The following is an 11,480-nucleotide window of genomic DNA, read 5'->3' as shown; positions in this document are numbered from 1 at the left end:
TTTTTGAAAAAATGTTAAAAATTACTTAAAGCATTTTAAGCAATATAGGCTAGTATAGGTTTTGTAGGAGACACTTTGGACTATTGAAATTAATTAGTGTCGTTGTTTTTCGTGTGGGCAATTTTTCTCAAAATGACTTTTCCTATCGGTACTTGTTCCACGGTACCGAAAGCGATAATTTTTGAAAAAAATGTTTAAAATTATTTTTAAATTGAAAAATGTGAAGCTCTGTAACAATTTTTATTTCATTCACTTTTTATATACAATGTTTTAAAAATAGTTATCCTGATTTTCGACAATGCTACAAAAGAACATTTTGGTCGGTGAGCTTTAGTCGGTGAATTCACGTTTTACTGGCTTGCTTTCCTGCTTCCGATACCTGCCACTAGAGTGCCTTTGGTAGATCGTTTGTTCTGAGCTTTTTAGTAGGTCGCTATTAAGGTGGCAGTTCGATTTTTCGGAAAAGCTTTTTGGTTGGTGAAAGAGCTTTGGTCGGTGAGAGCTTTAGTCGGTGAGTTCACATAAGTGTTATACTACACACTCACGAGGGTTTCGTCAAAATTCCAGGTAAACTCTACACTGAAAATAATTTGCACGCTAGCATCATGTGCAGAGCATTCGAACTATCACCAAATACAAATTATAATACGGAGTACACTCAGGCAAAAAATATATGGAATTTCATAATGATTTCGTATGATTTTTAGCCACAAGAATATCGTAAGCGAATCATAAGACCGCCTTATGAAATCCCGAAAATAGGAATTCCAATAAAACGCCTTATGAAATTCAAACGAAATTTTTAGGAACATTGTGCGAAATTTATATGACAAACATAACTTCTCTCATTAATTGTGAAGTTCATAAGTTGTTCGTATGAAAACTATAATAGTGATAGATGAGATGTATATTGAAGAGATATATTTTTCATATTTATCTTATGAAATTATGATTTTGATGATTTTTGATGCATCATAAGATTTGCCTTATGATTTTCACTACTCAATTTGCTTGAGTGTACTCCGACAAATTTTCAAGGACACATTTTGCATCGTGCGGTACATTGTCAAGATGCACTGTCAAACTGACAATGTACCTAAACGATTTTTCCATCAAACTAGCAACACTGAAAAGTGAAAATTAATTCACCATAGTTACTGTTTATTATTATGAAAAAGACGTAAACAGTTTTGATTTGTCTGCAAATCGATAGCCAGAAATACAAATCCCCCGAAGTTCGGAACATTCCAACGATGAACTCTGCGTGGCTAAGTTTGATTCTGCTGGGAAATCTTGTGCGACGCAAAAGTGAAACGGACCAAAATATTAACCGTTCAATTTGAACTCGTTATATCGGATTTATCATGATCTAGTGATGAGGTAGTATTCCCAAATTATAAAAATTCGCTTATATTTTATCGACTAATCTTTGTATACAGTTTTGACTATCTGGAATACTCCACATAATTTAAGGCAAGAATCGCACGAATGTGCATAGGACGGAACTGATTCTCCAAACCGATCATCTGCCAACGTCAGTCAGATATCGACAGCATAACAAATATTACAATTTTTCAGAATGATAATACGGTCCGACATACCAGGGTTGTTAAGTAAGTGTGGTTTACGATCATGAATTTGAACGGTGATATATTTAACATTTTATTCCAAGTAGGAAAATCGTCGGTCGTATAGCTAACGGGCCTGCGTATGCCATACATCTAGTAATGACACGAGTACCCAGAACAGTTAAACAAATTACGTCATTGGCCTGTGTTGGATACTGACTATGAAGTAACTGGATATCCGAAAATTCTAGTGCATTCCTACCGGTTGATGAACCCTTCGAATAAGAATCGAAAGTAATAAATAAATAAATAAATAAATAAATAAATAAATAAATAAATCGTTCTTAGTTCACGAATCATCTCACTGAATAAACTGTTCGAAGGAAAGCTTTTCAGGTGAATCCATACATTCGGAATGTGAAACAAACGATTGAACAGGAAGATCCGGTGGAAGCTTCATGCAACCATTTATTCAAAAAAGTAAAGGCGGTGCGTGCCAAATCTACATGACTGTTAAGGTCATTGGTATGGCTGGCTTAAACGATAGTGTTCGCTACAAAGAAGTAATACGTGTTTCATGGTGGATGAATATATATTTTATTTGTAAGCACTAATTTCGTTACAGATTATCGTTGAAGATTATTACTGTTAATGCAATGTTTAGTGATTAGCTGTAATCGTTTTAAGGACACTTCTCGTTTTGATTTTCCTCCGAAGTGCATGGTCGTACCGACGACACGACCTGCCACTCGACTATCAAAACTGTATCGCAAATCTAACTACCCCTCAGTAACTGGTAATGTCAAAACGAAATCGCTTGAAAAAATGTTGAAACTGGCAACAAAAACTGGAAAATTATTGATTTTGAAAAACAGTTACCAGTAGCCTTGGTAACTACATATGGAATGTAAACAAAAACAAGAGATTCTCACTTAAAACGAGACCACTGAATGTAGTTGGCCCGCTGGCAAGATTGATGCTGTTATACAAGATTGATGGTGTTATACATATTCAACAGATTGAACAGTTTGTCGAATGTGTAAATAAAGTTCATGCATGAATAGATGACAGACAAAATGTTCAAGTATAATTTTCGACTTTAATTATTCCATCATAATTATAAAATACGATGACTGTAATAATGCAGTTGAAAAAAAAAAATTAAACATAAATTAGAATAAAAGTATTGACTAAATTTTTTACTGCAGATTTCGATTTAACCGATATAATCAACTGCGCAGCCGGTTGAATGTAGTATATAAATTTGAGTATATAAAGGTTAAATGTGATAGCTTATTAAATTCTACTCAATAAACGGAGCGATTTCATTTTCTGTTCGGATGATACAGTTAACCTCAGACTCATATTGTTCGTATATGCCAACTGTTTATTTTTTAGTATTTAGTATGTTTTATTTAATAATGCACATAAGCAAAAGTGTATGATTTGTTTTCAGATTTTCCAGTTTCTCACCCTAAAGTAATTCCGACAGAAATGAGGTGAACAAATCCGTTTGGTATGAGGTTCGGTGATCGCACAAAAAAGATTCCATTGACTTAATCTGAAATTAACTAAATTATATATATCTAAACTATTTATCTACCATCTGGTTTAAATTTACATATAACTGTTCGTAGGAAATGAATAGAAAGGCACAGTATCTCCTTCCTCAGAAGCTTTTTCGAAGGCGGCGTTATCTGCAAATAATAGAAAAATAATATTTAATAATAAAATTCAAGCACTCACCTGCACTCAGCTTTATCATAATTTGTATTGATGATGATCCACATTATTTAATAGCTCTGCGGAATTCACTAAATAAGAGGAAAAGACACAAAAATTCAAAACGGTGGAATTATTCCACAACTATTTCAAACTGTTTGTTTATTTATTCTGGTGCTCCTTGGTAACCACAGCATAGCAACTCAAACAGTGTTGCTCGAATAGTTAGTTTTTGTCATTTTCAAGGGGTCGCTATATTTATGGTAACTGGTGGTAAATCACTCACGAACACTTTTTATTCCGATTTTCCTTCGGAGTGTCTGGTCGTGTCGTCGGTCGTACCGTCGTTATTACCTGCTAACCCAACTAACTCGTCAAGAATTTGATTCGGAGTTCAGTATAATCTTCAAATGGATTCCGAATCAAACACCAACCGATTCCGAACCGATCCGAGTCGGAATCGATTGTTGCATCTGGTTCGGAATCCGTTTGGAAATCATACTTCCAAATCAAATTCCATACGAATTGATTGGAAAAGGGGCTAAAGGAGATGGAGACATTTTGTATTTCAGTCAACTCCTGCAAAATGTGAAAATTTCTTTAGTGAGTGAGAAAGTTCGTTCGTTACACGTTACAAGTATTGTTGTATTAAAAATAAAGAATCCGTTCCATAATACGATCGAATTTAATCATTCAAGCACTACCGAAAACTAATTGTCAAAGCTAGGTGCCTTGGTCTATTATTTGAATCGACAATACTTGCAAACCGGTGATGATTGAGGTGGCCTAAAGTGAATCAAGTCTAATAAAGACATGATCCCAAGATCCAACGATAGTGTTCTGTATTATTCCAAGTTTTAAAATTTCTTCATTGAACGTTGCGATCGAATAGGGATTTTATGGCATCATTTTCTATTAGAAGAGATGACCCAAAACTATTCCAGAAATCACGTTCACTTTCAATATAAATGAAATCAACTGTTAAACCGGCAATTAGTTGCGTAGTATGTATATAAATCTGTTCTGCTCTTCCAGAAATAAATGTTTTATTCTGTGAAGTAGAAAATAAGCGGTTTACTGACACACTCAGCAGAACCACTAGCGGGAGTTTCAGAAAGCAAAAGAATACAGAATATTTTCCCTGCTAGAGCGTACGGTTATATCATGCTGTACATTCGACTCATTCAGCCATAATGTTACGATACAACCAGAATCATGAGGTTTTCGATCTCTGCGATTATTAAATACTGCATAACTGGTATTCAGAATGCAATACATAAAGTCAGGAAAACAACAAACAAACTAGTTCCGTATCATGGCAACTTCAATGTTGCGTTGCCAGATATGTTTTTTTCTACCATTCTGATATGTCAGTTCAAAACTAAGGGATGGGCTAGGCCAACTTGTTCTTTTGGTGAACCAAAAAAGGCGGGTGGGTAATGTCAGAGACATAACTGGATGTCGTGAATACGAAAACAACTGACATGTTCCTTAACACTTCCGAATATCAATTGTATGAATTATGCACGCATTCCCCTTTTTCACATTTTTCGCAAAAACAAAGAAAGCTTCACTTGATCTCGATTACTGTGAATTTCACACAGCGAAAAGTGCACAAATCTAAGCAAACTGTTCTTGATTTGTAGTAAACTGAGGATATTTCCCTACGATTTGCAAACAACAAATCCTAATAGTTCTTTAGAAAACTTTTAGAGCCATTAGAACGGCTGATATTGTGCAATGCTCTCCACCGTTGTTTTTTTCCCAATGCTAATGACTGGCAGCTGTGACGAATTCGCTCTTGTCGAAAGCGAAACTAGCTGTGCAGACGACACAAAACACATCTGCTCATAGGGGCGATAGAATCCAAACTGATTCAATTTTTGTTAAGAGATTTCCTTTTATGTGATTTCGTTTGTAGCTTTTTCACTAATGGGCGGTCCTAACGGCTATAAAAATAGTCGCATTCAGAATTTTAATGTTGATTATTTCATTTCGGATTTGCATAATTTATTGAAAGAAACTATCAATATGCTGAAGGGACTCATTTCTAGCATTCAGAAAAGTCAAATTGCGTAATTCTCTACGACATTAAACTCTGGAACATTTTTCGCAAAAACAAAGAAAGCTTCACTTGATCTCGATTACTGTGAGTTTCACACAGCGAAAAGTGCACAAATCTAAGCAAACTGTTCTTGATTTGCCGTAAACTGAGGATATTTCCCTACGATTTGCGAACAACAAATCCTAATAGTTCTTTAGAAAACTTTTAGAGCCATTAGAACGGCTGATATTGTGCAATGCTCTCCATCGTTGTTTTTTTCCCAATGCTAATGACTGGCAGCTGTGACGTAATCGCTCTTGTCGAAAGCGTGCAGACGACACAAAACACATCTGCTCGCAGTGGCGATACAATCCAAACTGATTCAAGTTTTGTTGAGAGGCTTGTTTCTACCTGATTTCGTTTGTAGCTTTTTCACTAATGGGCGGTCCTAACGGCTATAAAAATAGCCGCATACAGAATTTTAATGTCGATTATTTCATTTCGGATTTGCATATTTTATTGAAAGAAACTATCAATATGCTGAAGGGACTCGTTTCTAGCATTCACAAGGACCAAATTGAGGAACTCACTGCGATATTCACCACTTTTCGGAACATTTTTCCCGGACGATTTGTTGTACAGCAGCAGATATTTTGTTCTCTTCCTTAGAACGCGTTCTGATTCTTATCACTCTCTCAAAGGGTAAATTTTGAAAAGGCACCCCATAGTAAAGTAAGTCGTATTCACGACAAAAATGGGTTGTATAGAGGTACAGTAAAGTAAATTCCGCATAATTCTTTAGGAGTATTATTATGGTTTTAAGAACAACCGAATAGAAGTCTGGAATAGAGAACTGGACCCTGAGTTCAAGACCTAAATTTAGATCCAATAACACTCAGAATCCAGTTTCAGTCGCTGCTGGTTCTCGCCTTGGTGGCCAGCAAACGAATGAGAGATGCGACCTGAGCGTTTGAGGTTGTAACCACGCAGAAGGTGCATTCTCTCTCGCTGCTGGTGGAAAGTTTAACTCCCGCTGCTGCTGCTGGCTGGTCCTCGCGCCTCGATGGCCAGCAAGCGAATGAGAGATGCGACCTGAGCGTTTGAGGATTTAAACCACGCAGAAGGTGCATTCTCCGTCGCTGCTGGTTAACTCTCGCTGCTGCTGCTGGCTGGTCCTCTCGCCTCGATGGCCAGCAAGCGAATGAGAGATGCGACCTGAGCGTTTGAGGTTTTTATTAACCACGCAGAAGGTGCATTCTCTCTCGCTGCTGGTGGAAAGTTTAACTCCCGCTGCTGCTGCTGGCTGGTCCTCTCGCCTCGATGGCCAGCAAGCGAATGAGAGATGCGACCTGAGCGTTTGAGGTTTTTATTAACCACGCAGAAGGTGCATTCTCTCTCGCTGCTGGTGGAAAGTTTAACTCCCGCTGCTGCTGCTGGCTGGTCCTCGCGCCTCGATGGCCAGCAAGCGAATGAGAGATGCGACCTTTTTTTTTTTTTTTTTTTGCATAAATATCTGTTTATTAATCTTATTTTTGTGTATTACATCAACATTTTACATTACAAGTGTTTTGACCCTTTGGCCTTTCATCTTTGTTGTTCATACGATTCGTTATTAATAATAGGTGTTTTAGTTACTCTTGTTTTACATACTAATGTTTAATCATAATATTTATTTTAATTATTTATAAAATGTCTACCTACTTATAACTATCCCTAACCTAATACGTACAAATTTTGAATTATTTGTATTTCAGAGATTGAGCACCTCTCTTCAAATTTCGTGCAGTATTGTTCGAATTTTTGTTCTAGTATATCCAGTGAGGCCATCTCATGTACTTCACTAGTCCTTGTCCAAGGGGGTAGATTTAGAATCATCTTTAAGATCTTACTTTGAATGCGTTGAAGCCTAAGTTTGTGTGTTCGTGCACAACCCCGCCAAACAGGGACTGCGTATTCAATTGCGGGGTAGATGATTTGTTTATAGACAGCCATCTGATTCTTCAGGCATAGTTTAGATGTTCTACAAATCAGCGGATACAGGGACCTGATGAGTATGCTACATTTTTGAACGATTTTGTCAACATGTGACCTGAATATCAGATGTCTGTCAAAGGTGAGTCCTAGATAGATAACTTCATCGGACCATTGAATGACCTCATCACCGAATCGTATTCTGCATTCGTCTGATGGAACAAGTTTTGGAGATCTTGAATGTGGAAACAAGATGACCTGAGTTTTTGCTGCATTGATCACAATTTTCCAGCTTGTAAAATATTCCGTTAAAGCGTCCAGACCTGTCTGTAGTTTATTTTTCAGAGCATTAATGACACGACCTTTGTAAAGAATGGCAGTATAATCAGCAAATTGTGACAGAACACCACCAGCTGGAAGAGGTGGGATGTCTGATGTGAATATGTTGTATAGAATGGGACCTAGGATACTTCCCTGGGGTACACCAGCAGGAATAGTAAATCTTATCGAATGCCTTTTCAATATCCAATATTGCCATGGCAGTCGTTTTGGACACTGATTTGTTTTGCTGGACGACGTTGTTAACCCTTGTGAGCTGGTGGATGGTGGATCTTCCTTTCCGGAACCCAAACTGTTCTTCCAGAAATATATCCTGTTCATCTGCAAAAGCAAGAATTCGCCTTTGTATTGACTTTTCAAACAGCTTGGATAGGGCAGAGAGTAAGCTGATGGGCCGATAGCTCTTGGAAAAGGAAGGATCTTTCCCCGGTTTCAAAACTGGGATAACTTTAGCTAACTTCCACATTGAAGGGAAGTAACCAAGCTCCCAGCACCTGTTAAAAAGTTTAGCTAAGAAGACAAATGAGCGAATACTCAAATGTTTCAGCTCAATGTTGAATGTGTTGTCGAAACCGGGGGCCTTCATATTTTTGGATTTTTTCACAACAGCCATCAGCTCATTCGCAGTGACTCTACTTTCCTCAGGAACTAAGCTGTCTGATTGGTCAACCTCAGCTACGCTATCAGCAACGGCTCTTTCGTATGGACTAACAATGTTGAGTCCTAAATTGTGAGAACACACAAACTGCTGGCCTAGCGCATTTGCCTTCTCTACTGGTGTGATTAAAGGTATTCCTTCAGCTGCGTCCTGGGGTGACATCAGAGGAGGAATAGGCTTCGGTTTTTTCTTAAGCACCTTCGTTAAGGACCAGAAGGGCTTTGAATGTGGGAGAATTTCTCGAAGCTTTTGCTGGAAGTTCCTGTTGCGAAGCTCAGATATCCTTTCCTGGATTATCCTAGTTAAGTTGTTATAAGTAGTCTTCCTATCTAGGATGCCAGTTCGTTGATACTGCCTCCGGTAGATATTCCGAAGTCGGATGAGTTTCTTGGTGACACTGTCGATTTGAAGAGAGGAACTCGGCATATGTTGTACTGGAACCGTCCTATCACGGGCGACTGTGATTGAATGCTGGAAGGAAGATAGGGCTGCATCGATTTCCATCGGGGAATCAAGTGGTAAATCGATATTAATAAGTTGGTCGGCGATATGTTGAAATTGGACCCAATCGGTGCGATAATAGTTCCTCCGAGGTTGAATAGGCACTGTTTCTGGTGAAGATCCCAACGTCAATATTACTGGAAAGTGGTCAGAAGAGAGCTCGTTGAAGACAACCGGAGAGCTGTCTATAGCGATGTTGCTGATGAATATATCCAAAATGGAATGAACTCCCGATCTGGAAAGTCGCGTTGGTTGATCCGGAGCGAAGATGTTGTATTGTCCAGCTTCGTAATCTTCGGCAAGTACGAATCCGTTTCGATTCTGTCTTCTGTTTCCCCACAGCTCATGCCGTGCGTTCAGGTCCCCAGCAATGATGAATTTGTTTTGTCGTCGAGTGAGCATAGCCAGATCTCGCTTCAATGATGCACACGTACCATCTCGAAGATTGGTTTGTTTGGGGCAGTACGCTGCAATGATGATGATGGGTCCCATCGTCGTTGTAATCTCAATTCCGATGGCTTCTATGAGTTGCAATTTAAAGGCTGACAGAAGCCTGTGCTGAATGGATCGTTTAATGGCAATGGCAACTCCCCCTCCTCTGGTAGTTGCCCTGTCGAGCCTGTGAATCCTGTAATTGGAAATAAAAATAGAAATTTCAGGTTTAAGATGAGTTTCAGTTAAAATAGCAATATCGGCATTCTTCTCTTGAAGAAAGTCGGACAATTCAGCAGTTTTGCTCCTGAGTGAGCAAGCATTCCAATTTACTATAACCAACTCATTATATTGCATATTCGATGATGAATTTGCCTAAGGCGTTGATTTGCTCTAACCGCGTTCTGCAGTTTCGTAGTTTTGTTGTCATTGTTTCAAAAATGACGATCAGTTGTTCAGCAGAGAATAAATCACCAGAGTCATCCTTTGCTTGTAGTTGATTATTGCCCCATCCAGGAGGGATTCTTGAGGAAGATTCTTTTTGAGATCCAGCGGCTGAAGTCTTTGGATTGCTGCGAGGAAGTGGCGGCAAATTCGGAATATCCCTCTTCGGTGGGAGCCGTGGGAAATTAACTTCATCCTTCTGTGGAACATTCTTGCGCGTTGATTGTTTGCGGGACGCCTGTTGTCGAATTTTTGTGAACTCAGCACGTTTGGGACACGATTTGCTAGTAGATGGATGGTCGCCATCACAGTTCACACATTTTACAGCGATGTCATCTAGTAGGCAATCGTTGGTATTGTGTGGTTCGGCACATTTCCCGCACCGACTTTTCATGTGGCAATTCCTCGCTCCATGGCCGTAGTTCAAACAGTTCGTGCACTGTGTGACATCCCGATGTACCGGTTTATACTTTTGCCATTCGATGATTATGTGAAATAACGATTTAATCGTTTTCAGTTGACTCATGGTGATGGAGCCCTTCTCCAGATGAATCAGGTACAGTTGATCTCTAAACTTTTTGTCCGTATTATGGCGCTTCATTTTAAATACCATCAAAGGCTTTAGTCCAGCCTCCGACAGTGCCTGCTTTAGTTCGGCTTCCATCATGTCGGGTAGTCCTCGAAGTACAACCTTCATAGGTTTGTTGGCGGCAATATCGTGTGTGAAGTATTCCGCTTTTGTCTGCTTCAGATAGCATTCCACTCCTTTGTAGTGGTTCAAAGCCGGAACAGTTATTTTGTAGCCTTCAGTACATAAACGGATTGTTGCCTGTAGTCCTTTGCTGATCAGTGTGTTGAAATCCGAGCGTAGAGTTGGTGGGAAGCCCTTCAGGTAGAAAGGCGGCATTTTTTCCTTCTTCTGCAGTTCCTCTTCGACATCTACTGGCAGATCAGCATATTGGTTTTTACTCAGCAAACGGTCGTTTACCTGTACATCACTTGGCTTCAGACGCTTAGCATCCTTTGGATCCTTCTCGGATCTATGGCGGTTTTTACCCATAGCTTGGGTAGGTAGACAACTGCGAATAAAAAATAAAACAAAATCGAAATTAGTCGTAGTAGGTTATTCGTCTATCCACATCGAGTGTTAGATGACGAATGATCGATTTTCGACCACGGTTCCCCTTTTATACGCATTCAGTTGAAGATATGTGCCTGACTATCTCAAAACTCAAACTTAATTTTTGAGTTGTTTGTGGTTATCGCACACTGTTCAAAATATTATCCTGAATTCCTGATCATATTTTTGATGAAATGGTGAAAGAATTATGTTGCTACCATTAATACAAGTCGAGATATTCGCGATTAAGTTCTGCCTATTCTTCCATATGGCTAATTTTGAAAAGGCGCCCCATAGTAAAGTAAGTCGTATTCACGACAAAAATTGCATGCTTTTGTATGGGACTTAGAGGTATTATTATTTGTATTTGCTATCACTACTTGTAGAACACATGAAATTCATGAAAAAATACTTAACTCATAAAATGAGTGCAAACCATATTTCATATGAATGTCACATTGTTTTCCATAGAGATTTCAACTGAAACAGTTGATCGAATCAAGTGTTTTGTGTGAAAGAAAAAGTAAATAAAGAGAAACTGTCATTTGCAATTAGGCTCTTTTGTCGTGAGATTGTCGATTGCATTATTGAACCCTGGTAAGGGCATATTCAGCAGGGTTCTAGTTCTAGATGCATAATTTATGTCAATTTGCAAATTAAAATCTGTATTGTATACCAAGA

The 11,480-nt window shown here is 38.7% G+C and overlaps 1 long non-coding RNA gene across 2 annotated transcripts; it reads left to right on the top strand.

The window, feature by feature from the left end:
- Nucleotides 1-1,153: 1,153 nt before the first annotated feature.
- Nucleotides 1,154-1,749, top strand: LOC131427729 (uncharacterized). 2 transcript variants are annotated; one of them, XR_009229301.1, is made up of 3 exons: nt 1,154-1,380; nt 1,440-1,613; nt 1,676-1,749. It is a non-coding gene; the product is annotated as an uncharacterized LOC131427729 (long non-coding RNA). The 2 variants fall into 2 exon arrangements; XR_009229302.1 differs by having other exon boundaries at nt 1,673-1,749.
- The last annotated feature ends 9,731 nt before the right edge of the window (nt 1,750-11,480 follow it).

Source organism: Malaya genurostris, chromosome 2, assembly GCF_030247185.1.
Source record: "Malaya genurostris strain Urasoe2022 chromosome 2, Malgen_1.1, whole genome shotgun sequence".
Taxonomy (NCBI): domain Eukaryota; kingdom Metazoa; phylum Arthropoda; class Insecta; order Diptera; family Culicidae; genus Malaya; species Malaya genurostris.
Note: the sequence above shows the minus strand (reverse complement) of the source record. Positions and strands in the feature narration are given on the sequence as shown.